At 52.1% G+C, this 11,411-nt stretch overlaps 2 non-coding genes across 2 annotated transcripts; both read left to right on the forward strand.

Moving 5' to 3' along the window:
• Positions 1-3,052: 3,052 nt before the first annotated feature.
• Positions 3,053-4,973, forward strand: LOC138943842 (small subunit ribosomal RNA). The gene has a single exon (XR_011448558.1). It is a non-coding gene; the product is annotated as a small subunit ribosomal RNA (ribosomal RNA).
• An 839-nt stretch (positions 4,974-5,812) lies between these two features.
• LOC138943840 (5.8S ribosomal RNA) lies at positions 5,813-5,967 on the forward strand. Its single transcript, XR_011448557.1, has one exon. It is a non-coding gene; the product is annotated as a 5.8S ribosomal RNA (ribosomal RNA).
• The last annotated feature ends 5,444 nt before the right edge of the window (positions 5,968-11,411 follow it).

Here is an 11,411-nt window from a genome sequence, read left to right on the forward strand (position 1 = left end):
CCCGCCAGATGCGGCTGCTATTAGGGAGGCAAGGGACGTGCCTGTCGTCGAGTGGCGAGTACGCTCGTGCGCGCGCTTGGAGACGGCCTCCGCTTCCTTGATAGCGCCTCACCAAGCTGTGCACGAGCGATTCCGAGACGTAAAACGACTTTGCGCACAGCCCCGAGGTTGCGGCCTTCGCGCCGTTCGAGTTTTGTTAACGCGATGCGATAGTAGGAACAGCTTAATAAGGTCTTCACCGGCAATCATCGATCGGGAAGAAGAAATTAGGAATAGGGAATCTAGCACAAGATTAGTATCCGCGATTAGACCCGCGATTAGTTCCGCGAATAGTTCCGAGAAAAACCCCGCGGTAGAAAATAAAATTAGATACGCGAATGTTTTCCAATTAGAACCCCATAGTGTATGTGATCCGGGTTCTTCTTCGCAGCCGCAGCAACAAGCTCCGGCAAGTAGCGTCCCCTTTTTCTCAATTGAGTCCACGGGAGTGACGATACTGCAGCTGAACATGAAACGTTCAGCTGTAGTTACGGGTGAGGTGCGTCAGCTTGTTGCCGAAAAGCTACTTGACGTCCTGTTATTGCAGGAGTTGCACGTCAAGAAGCATGGCAAGAGCAACACCTTCGTTGGCTTAGGGAAGAATATGAGGGTAGCTGCTGTATGCTCAGAACGCCCCTGGGCTGCAGTGGCAGTCTGTAACACTCAATTCCAAATGATGTTTGTCTCGCAGCTTAGCACGACACATTGCGTCTGTGTGGAAGTGCAGGCTCCCAATTTTTCTTTCTACGTCGCATCGTGCTACTTCCAGTACAGCGACGAGATAGAGAAATACCTCAGACACCTCGAAGTGGTGCTTCATTCGCTGAGGGGGAAGAGATTGTTAATGGCAGTAGACCCCAATGCTCGGTCGTCACTCTAGGGTCTCCAAGAGACAGACGGAACAGGTGCGAAATTTGAAGACCTCATCCGAGCATATGGAGTAAACGTGGTGAATGATGTCGGACAGGGACCCACTTTTTGGTTTCCAAGCAGTGGTTCGTCGCAAGAGGTTCGTCTTTCATCGATGTAACCTTGACGTCGTCCTCCATGAACAAATTCATCAATGATTGGAAGGTGAGGCCCGACTGGACGACCAGCGACCACAACGCAGTCGACATCAGATTGAGGGTGGCAAAGGGGTCAGGTGGAGATCAGGGTGCCGCGAACATGAGGTTTGACACTCGTCGGGCTGATTGGGAGCGGTTTTCCGAGAGCTTGACTGATCTTTCAAGATCGAGACTGGAGGTCCTCGATGTCTGTTTTGCGAATAGAGTAGATGAGATGGCGGAGACGTTGGCAGCGGTACTCACCGAAGCCTGTTCCGCGTCGATGCCAAGAAAAAGACGATTTAGGAAGTCCAACCCGTGGTGGACGGTCGAACTATAATTAACTATACTCAAAAAGGGAGTATGCAGAAAGAGGCGTGCACTCCAGAGAGAGCGGGACAAGTCCACTTACCTTTCTCTCAAGTTGGAATACCGCTCTTCTTTGCGGAAATACGGCAGAGAGGTGAGGAAGGCGAAGCTTGCGAGCTGTCAGAAGTTTGTCACATCGCACGGTAACTCGGAGCGCTGGGGATTCGTTTATAAACTCCAGGCAAGAAAACTCCAAGTTGAGGGGGTGCTCAGCACACTACGGTGTGGCGAATATTCCACGAAGACTTTAGAGGACACCGCCGGCTACCTCCTAGACGTGCACACTCCGGATGTCCGGGAACGGGTCGGTGCGTGGTCGACAGTCCGTGCGCCGGAGGTACCGCCTGCGTCGGGACTTTGACGATTTTCGACTTTCCGTACACCGGAGATACCGCCCGCGATCGGATTTTTAACGCTTTTTATAATATTTACAATATTTTTTCGCCTAACAATGTTTTTAACGATGTTTTTTCGCCTTTCGTTCTCAGCGATAAAGCCTCGAGCGCGTGGGTATTTCGACGCTCGCACTCATAAGCGACCGTGCGTAGTACCGTGCGTCGCCGACCGCCTGGCCGCTCGGTTGGGTATTATAAGAGGTACGTCGCGCTCGGCGCGTCGAACCGAACCGAATCGGACGAACGGGCGGTTGCGCGTTCTTCGCGCGGCTCGCACGATTCTTGCGTTCTTGTCTTTTCGAGAACGTTTAAAACGAACGATACAGAGAGCTTTATTATTGTTTAAGAGGAGAGAAGAAAACACACAAACGGCGATTTGTGTTGTGCTTTATCGGACAGAGTCCGAGTTAAAGCGTCTCTATGAGGGAAGAGACTATTGTATTTACGCTCTCGTCGAAAAAGTTTCGACGAGCTCAAGCTCGCGCTCGCTAAGCAAAGCCGTGTCGTCGCCGACCGCCTGGCCGCCCGGTTGGGTATTATAAGAGGTACGACGTGTCGCGCTTCGGCGCTTATTTTATGCACACACTTTTATTACGAGCACAGCATTGCCACGAGTCGGTGTCGCAAGACCGAATGGCTCTTATGTGGCGCGCACGCATCTAGTGTGTTGGCCGCGCGATTCCCTCTCGTCTAGGACGCAGCAGCGGAATCGTCGCGCTTACCGAACGTTTACACCACGGATACGAGTGGCGTGGAAGGACGATTACAACGTTCTTCCCGCACGCTTTGTACGCCGTAGCGAAATATAAGTGCGTGCTAAAAGCACGATAGCATATTTATCCTCGAAGTCTAAGCATCGGCATCGTCGATCTAGCGTCAGGGTAAATCGCGCTGTTCTCGCGATCGTGCGTTTACATTGGGAAAATGAGAATGAGTATGATCTTTTTATAATACATAATATAAAATGGAGAATGATCTTGTAGTAAGAGAGGAGGAGGTTTATTATATACACGGACCGCCTCGCTCCTCTCGCGAAGACGAGACGCACGCATAAAGTGTGTTGCGTAATAAGTAGTAAGTAGATAGAGAGTGTCGCCGACCGGCTAATAAAGACCGGCGGCGCGAGAAGTAAGAGCTTAATAGCGACGGGCCTTTGGGCTCGCTCGCGAGTTACCGCTCCACGCGAGTAACCGAACACGAAGCTCCCTGGTTGATCCTGCCAGTAGTCATATGCTCGTCTCAAAGACTAAGCCATGCATGTCTCAGTGCATGCCGAATTAAGGTGAAACCGCGAATGGCTCATTAAATCAGTTATGGTTCATTAGATTGTACCCACATTTACTTGGATAACTGTGGTAATTCTAGAGCTAATACATGCAAAACAGAGTCCCGACCAGTGATGGAAGGGACGCTTTTATTAGATCAAAACCAATCGGTGGCGGGCGGTTCGCCGTTCGTCCACCGTTTATTTTGGTGACTCTGAATAACTTTGTGCTGATCGCACGGTCCTAGCACCGACGACGCATCTTTCAAATGTCTGCCATATCAACTGTCGATGGTAGGTTCTGCGCCTACTATGGTTGTAACGGGTAACGGGGAATCAGGGTTCGATTCCGGAGAGGGAGCCTGAGAAACGACTACCACATCCAAGGAAGGCAGCAGGCGCGCAAATTACCCACTCCCGGCACGGGGAGGTAGTGACGAAAAATAACGATACGAGACTCATCCGAGGCCCCGTAATCGGAATGAGTACACTTTAAATCCTTTAACGAGGATCCATTGGAGGGCAAGTCTGGTGCCAGCAGCCGCGGTAATTCCAGCTCCAATAGCGTATATTAAAGTTGTTGCGGTTAAAAAGCTCGTAGTTGAATCTGTGTCGCACACCGTCGGTTCACCGCTCGCGGTGTTTAACTGGCGTGATGTGGGACGTCCTACCGGTGGGCTTAGCCTCGCGAGGGGCGGCCCAACTAATATCCCGTCGCGGTGCTCTTTACTGAATGTCGAGTCGGGCCGGTACGTTTACTTTGAACAAATTAGAGTGCTTAAAGCAGGCTACCTTCGCCTGAATACTGCGTGCATGGAATAATGGAATAGGACCTCGGTTCTATTTTGTTGGTTTCCGGAACCCCGAGGTAACGATTAATAGGGACAGATGGGGGCATTCGTATTGCGACGTTAGAGGTGAAATTCTTGGATCGTCGCAAGACGGACAGAAGCGAAAGCATTTGCCAAAAATGTTTTCATTAATCAAGAACGAAAGTTAGAGGTTCGAAGGCGACTAAATACCGCCCTAGTTCTAACCATAAACGATGCCAGCTAGCGATCCGCCGAAGTTCCTCCGATGACTCGGCGGGCAGCTTCCGGGAAACCAAAGCTTTTGGGTTCCGGGGGAAGTATGGTTGCAAAGCTGAAACTTAAAGGAATTGACGGAAGGGCACCACCAGGAGTGGAGCCTGCGGCTTAATTTGACTCAACACGGGAAACCTCACCAGGCCCAGACACCGGAAGGATTGACAGATTGATAGATCTTTCTTGATTCGGTGGGTGGTGGTGCATGGCCGTTCTTAGTTGGTGGAGCGATTTGTCTGGTTAATTCCGATAACGAACGAGACTCTAGCCTGCTAAATAGGCGTACCTTATGGTATCGCGAAGGCCCCCGGCTTCGGCTGGCGGGTTTTTACTACCAACGTACAAACAAATCTTCTTAGAGGGACAGGCGGCTTCTAGCCGCACGAGATTGAGCAATAACAGGTCTGTGATGCCCTTAGATGTTCTGGGCCGCACGCGCGCTACACTGAAGGAATCAGCGTGTGTTCCCTGGCCGAAAGGCCAGGGTAACCCGCTGAACCTCCTTCGTGCTAGGGATTGGGGCTTGCAATTGATCCCCATGAACGAGGAATTCCCAGTAAGCGCGAGTCATAAGCTCGCGTTGATTACGTCCCTGCCCTTTGTACACACCGCCCGTCGCTACTACCGATTGAATGATTTAGTGAGGTCTTCGGACTGGTGCGCGGCAATGTCTCGGCATTGCCGATGTTGCCGGGAAGATGACCAAACTTGATCATTTAGAGGAAGTAAAAGTCGTAACAAGGTTTCCGTAGGTGAACCTGCGGAAGGATCATTAACGTTCCGGAGGTCCTGCTCTGCGTCTCGAATCTTTTGGACGCGCGCTCGCAGCAGTCGGCGACTGAATGGACAAAGAAAACAGATATGAAAGTAAAATGGAATAGACGGATTATATCCCGCATGTACTAATACGACGACGCGCGTCGAACGCCGCGCGCCTCTGCGACGACCCGAGAGAGAAAGGGAAGCCAGCAGCAGAGCGCCGTCGGCCTTTTTCGGTGCGGTCGGCGTCGTGCGAGCGGGATGGAGGAGGAGAGGATTATCCGAGACTCCCTCCTTAAGCTACGTAGCCGCAACCGGCGTCGCGTCGCGTCGCGCGCGACCCGTTGAGGCTCGTTGCGCAAATTGCGAAATTACATGAATGCGATTCGGAGCAGAGACGCTTTCCCGATCGCGCTCTTGCCAAGCGCAGAGTTACGATCCGGCGTTAGCGCGTACCGGTGGTAACTTACGCCCGTCCGTGCATCCGCAACGCTCGTGAACGCGCCCCTCCTCGCACCGGGGTAGTGGTCAGCATGTTTGTACGCGAGCGCGCGGCTATCGGACGAACGGGCGAGAGGACGGATCACCCGATCAAGTCCGACGGTTTCTTCAAAGAACATTCCGCCCCGGCTCTTCCAAATATTATATTATATTATATATATGGGGAAGAGACGCTGCGATCGCGAAACAACTTTTGTGCCGTAGCCTCCCCAGCGGTGGCGGCGGTCCGCGCGCGTGCTCGGACGCGCGCGGCCAGGCTGATCGAAGGGCCAACGATTTTATCTCTCTCTCTTCGGAGAGGAGACTAAGATGGATGAACGAAGCGTTCGTTGAACGCAAGAATTGCAAAACGATTACCCTGAACGGTGGATCACTTGGCTCGTGGGTCGATGAAGAACGCAGCTAATTGCGCGTCAACTTGTGAACTGCTGGACACATGAACATCGACATTTCGAACGCACATTGCGGTCCACGGATACAATTCCTGGACCACGCCTGGCTGAGGGTCGTTTTAGTACCTCGAAACTGCTTGCGTCTTTGCGCGCCGGGCCACCGTGCCCGTTCGCGCAAACGGTGTACGAGCGATCGTTGGACGTTCGCCCGAGACGAGCCATCCCGAGAGGCGGCCCCTTGGCGTCGTCTGAAATAACACCGAGGAAAAGGAAGAGTGAGAGCAGCGTACGCACACACGCAGTAAGTAAAGATAGGGAGCCTGCGCGCGCGCGCCCGGAAACTGTCGAAGGAGAGAGGGAGTAGAAGTCACGCGCACACACGTTGCGTTATTCCGCTCGCGGTCTCCCGGTGCGCCAGCGCGCGCTCGCGCCTCTTACGCGAGTCTTGGTGCGCGCCACCTTCCGCGCAAACGGTAGAAGAGAACCGCGGCGCGTCGTCGCCCGGCGGTACGCGGAGAGAAAAGAGCGAGAGAACCATCCTTAACGCGGGTGAATCGCGAGCCGACCGCTTGTCCGAGTCCACGAAATTCTCGAAAACGAATGTAGGGGACTGGCACGCGTCGTCGTGTACTCGTCGAATCCGATTCGCCCCGTATCTTATATGCGTGCATAACACACGATATGCGAAGAGAAAATTTGAAGGATGTGGGTGATAGAGATGTACGTGTACGCGCACACTCGCTCGCAATGTATCTCGCGTCCCCGGCGATCGAAGATGACGCGATCCGCGCCGATCTTATTCGTTGTTTGCAAGCAGACAACTCGAACGAGATTCGATCGGCTTACATTTCCTCCTATTAGCGGCTGCGAGCCGCGCGTGGAAGAGTCGTTGTCACAAACAACACGTCTCCTCGCCACCCCTCCGAGTACAAGGCAAAGCCGCTGTGCCGGCGCTGCCGCTCTCCCGACGCTCGCTCTATCTCTATCTCTCTCTCACTCTTCTCTCCATCTCTCCCCGTTGAGGGTGAGAGGGAAAGAGAGTGAGAGCGTCGATGTTCGGCGCTCGTCGTCGTGCACTTCTCCCCAAGTAGAACGTCGCGACCCGCTGGGTGTCGGTCTACGGTCCGGGTGCGGTGACTGTCGCGTCGCCGGTAAAACGGCCCGCGACAAACCCCCGGTCGCCCGGCCGACTGCTCGGCGGTACGCGCAAGGTATCAGGCCGCACTATTTACGGTGCGTCGAGGCCGTCGCAAACGCGCGCCACGGTACTCGGAGGTTACGGACTTTGCGCCGTCCCCGGTCCTGGCCCGCTGTTGGTTGAAGTACGGTTCACCTTCGACAGGCCTGTCGAACGTCCCTCTTATTCCCTTGTGGGAATCGAGGGGGATCTATACCGGTCGGCGACGCTACTGCTTTGTGTACTCTTAGGACCCGTCTTGAAACACGGACCAAGGAGTCTAACATGTACGCGAGTCATTGGGACTTATCGCGAGACCTAAAGGCGTAATGAAAGTGAAGATCGACCCTGGCCGTCGATCGAGGGGGGAGTGGTGCACTTGGACACAGTATAATTGGACACGGTGCAAATGGACACGTTACAAATGGACACGAGATTTTGCACACGGTTCAATTGGACACAGTGCATTTGGACACAGTAATTTTGGATACAATAGCTTTTGGACACATAAGAAAATACGCATTGTTTACTTGGACACCGCTCAATTGGACACTGTTCATTTGGACACCGTTCGTTTGGACACAAAAAGATGCGCACCGTTCATTTGGACACCGTTCGTTTGGACACCGTTATTTGCCCACCGTTCGTTTGGACACCGTTCATTTGCCCACCGTTCGTTTGGACACCGTTCATTTGCCCACTGTTCGTTTGGACACCGTTCATTTGCCCACCGTTCGTTTGGACACCGTTCATTTGCCCACCGTTCGTTTGGACACCGTTCGTTTGGACACCAAAATTTGATTTAAATTATACGACGTAATCCACACCAAATTTTTGTTTTAAATAAGAAATAGGTTTGGGTTAGGTTATATCTTCTGGAAGTGGAGCCCCCCCGCAGGGGGGGCGGAACCCACTGTATCCATGCATGACATCCAAATATGCGAAAGGCTAAACAAAGTGCTAAAAGCAATGTAAAATTAATGACATCAGTATCAGAGATATATAAGTATGAAAATATTTTATTTTGACAGATATTATAACCTTCAAATGTATCTCCTTTTCACGATTTCATATTTTACATAGATTTACCAGTATAAAGTGTTATAAGAATACTGATTATATTTTCCCAAAATGATTTTTATTTCTCTCCATCTGTTACATATTCAAACAAACAGTGCGCATGTTTCTGTGTACAAATGAACGGTGTCCAAACGAACGGTGGGCAAATGAACGATGTCCAAACGAACGGTGGGCAAATGAACGGTGTCCAAACGAACAGTGGGCAAATGAACGGTGTCCAAACGAACGGTGGGCAAATAACGGTGTCCAAACGAACGGTGTCCAAATGAACGGTGCGCATCTTTCTGTGTCCAAACGAACGGTGTCCAAATGAACAGTGTCCAATTGAGCGGTGTCCAAGTAAACGATGCGTATTTTCTTATGTGTCCAAAAGCTACTGTATCCAAAATTACTGTGTCCAAATGCACTGTGTCCAATTGAACCGTGTGCACAATCTCGTGTCCATTTGTAACGTGTCCATTTGCACCGTGTCCAATTGTACTGTGTCCAAGTGAAGGCCACTCGATCGAGGGAGGATGGGCCGCGTCGCGATGCGGCCTCGCACTCCCTGGGCGTCTCGTTCTCATCGCGAGAAGAGGCGCACCCAGAGCGTACACGTTGGGACCCGAAAGATGGTGAACTATGCCTGGTCAGGACGAAGTCAGGGGAAACCCTGATGGAGGTCCGTAGCGATTCTGACGTGCAAATCGATCGTCGGAACTGGGTATAGGGGCGAAAGACTAATCGAACCATCTAGTAGCTGGTTCCCTCCGAAGTTTCCCTCAGGATAGCTGGCACTCGACCGTTCCCCACGGAACGCGAACGAGTCTCATCTGGTAAAGCGAATGATTAGAGGCCTTGGGGCCGAAACGACCTCAACCTATTCTCAAACTTTAAATGGGTGAGATCTATGGCTTTCTTGAATTATGAAGCCACGAGCATCTCGGATCAGAGTGCCAAGTGGGCCATTTTTGGTAAGCAGCACTGGCGCTGTGGGATGAACCAAACGCAGAGTTAAGGCGCCCAACTCGACGCTCATGGGACACCATGAAAGGCGTTGCTTAAGAGAGCAGGACAGTGGCCATGGAAGTCGGAATCCGCTAAGGAGTGTGTAACAACTCACCTGCCGAAGCAACTAGCCCTGAAAATGGATGGCGCTGAAGCGTCGAGCCTATACTCTGCCGTCAGCGGCAAGTGGGGCGGCAACGGGAGCGCCGGGCGCGTCGTGCCTTATTGGCACGGTGTCGCAAAATCTCTCGCGTCGTCACGAAGCCCTGACGAGTAGGAGGGTCGCGACGGTGAGCGCATAAGGGTCTGGGCGCGAGCCTGCCTGGAGCCGCCGTGGGTGCAGATCTTGGTGGTAGTAGCAAATACTCCAACTAGGCCCTGGAGTACTGACGTGGAGAAGGGTTTCGTGTGAACAGCCGTTGCACACGAGTCAGTCGATCCTATGCCCTAGGAGAAATCCTATGTCAATGACGGCGTACAATATACTAGAGTGTCGAAGAAACACAGCAACAAAACAGCAGAACCGAGCGAGTCGCGCACGAACATCGCTTTACGCGCGTTCCGTCGCCGCTAACGAGCGACGTTTTGATGATGATGATGTATATAAAGACACACGCCCGTCGGGCGAAAGGGAATCCGGTTCCTATTCCGGAACCCGGCAGCGGAACCGCATACAATTCGGGCCCTCGTAAGAGTGTTCGTCGTGGTAACCCAAAATGATCTGGAGACGCCGTCGGGAGATCCGGGAAGAGTTTTCTTTTCTGTATAAGCGTTCGAGTTCCCTGGAAACCTCTAGCAGGGACATAGGGTTTGGAACGCCAAGAGCACCGCAGTTGCGGCGGTGTCCGGATCTTCCCCTCGGACCTTGAAAATCCAGGAGAGGGCCACGTGGAGGTGTCGCGCCGGTTCGTACCCATATCCGCAGCAGGTCTCCAAGGTAAAGAGCCTCTAGTCGATAGAATAATGTAGGTAAGGGAAGTCGGCAAATTGGATCCGTAACTTCGGAATAAGGATTGGCTCTGAGGAGCGGGGCGTGTCGGGCTTGGTCGGGAAGCGGGTCTGGCTGACGTGCCGGGCCTGGGCGAGGTGAACGGTCGGCGTTCTCGCGCCGGTCCCGGGATCCGAGCTGGGTCCCGTGCCTTGGCCTCCCGCGGATCTTCCTTGCTGCGAGGCTTCCGTGCGGCGCGAGCCGTCGTTGTCGTCCTCTTCGGCCGCCATTCAACGCTCAGCTCAGAACTGGCACAGACTAGGTGATCCGACTGTCTAATTAAAACAAAGCATTGCGATGGCCCTCGCGGGTGTTGACGCAATGTGATTTCTGCCCAGTGCTCTGAATGTCAACGTGAAGAAATTCAAGCAAGCGCGGGTAAACGGCGGGAGTAACTATGACTCTCTTGTCATGGTCGGACGTGTCTGGGATCGCTCCGTGTTCTAAGATTTTTTTCGGTGGTAAATAGTTAGTGATTTACCGTAAATTGGAGCTTCATCGACGCAGTTTTTGATCTGCTACACGCGGAGTGATCGATTATGTGTGACAGTTGCGGAAATTTTCAGTAGTTTGTGTTTAAAACATTGCACGTGCTAATTGCCATATGACAGTTTGTCGGACATATTGTGGCTGTTAGAGTAAAGTTGGATTAAAATACGCATAACGTCGTGTTCTGTGGTTTGTGCCGCGTTTATTTTGCGTCCTGCATCGTCTCGATCGGTTGTGTGTGTCCGGAAATCGACGGATTTAAGTGAAATATCGAAATCATAAACACGTGGGACGGATTAAACGTGTCAAATCGGTTGCGGAGTGTATCAGGATACTGTTTTTGATTGTTTTCACCGGTTTTTTAAGCTGTTCATAATGTAAAATGTGATGAAATTACCATAATTTGGTGATTTTGTGGTAAGAGTGTCATCGTGTTTTTCGGGCTTCCGGTGAACCACTAAGACTATTTTGGGCGGGTTCTGGTGCCTCCAGGTCAATCTTTTACGAACATAAGAATCTAGTGTCTTTTTCCGGTCCCCTCTTACCATTGAATTTTTATGGTGGTTTTGGATATACACTGATGCCTTGACGCGAGCAAACTAGTTTTTAATTGTGTACGGTTATTATCTTAGCTATTGGGTAACATTTAAAATTCGCTAATCCACAGTAGTCTGTGTGCGCGTCGTGTAAATAATGAGCGGTCCGGGGGAGGGTTTCCCGCACCAAGCGGGGCCCTCCGCTGTGCCCCCGATTCTTGGTGACGATTTTCGTCTTCGAGTTGGTAGTGAGGGCTCTGTTCTGAGGGGCCAGGAGGCTTCGCAACGTAATGTTAAGAGGTTG

This window comes from Polyergus mexicanus, unplaced genomic scaffold, assembly GCF_030449975.1.
Source record: "Polyergus mexicanus isolate NDT 795.1 unplaced genomic scaffold, iyPolMexi1.0 SCAF_46, whole genome shotgun sequence".
NCBI classification, from domain to species: domain Eukaryota; kingdom Metazoa; phylum Arthropoda; class Insecta; order Hymenoptera; family Formicidae; genus Polyergus; species Polyergus mexicanus.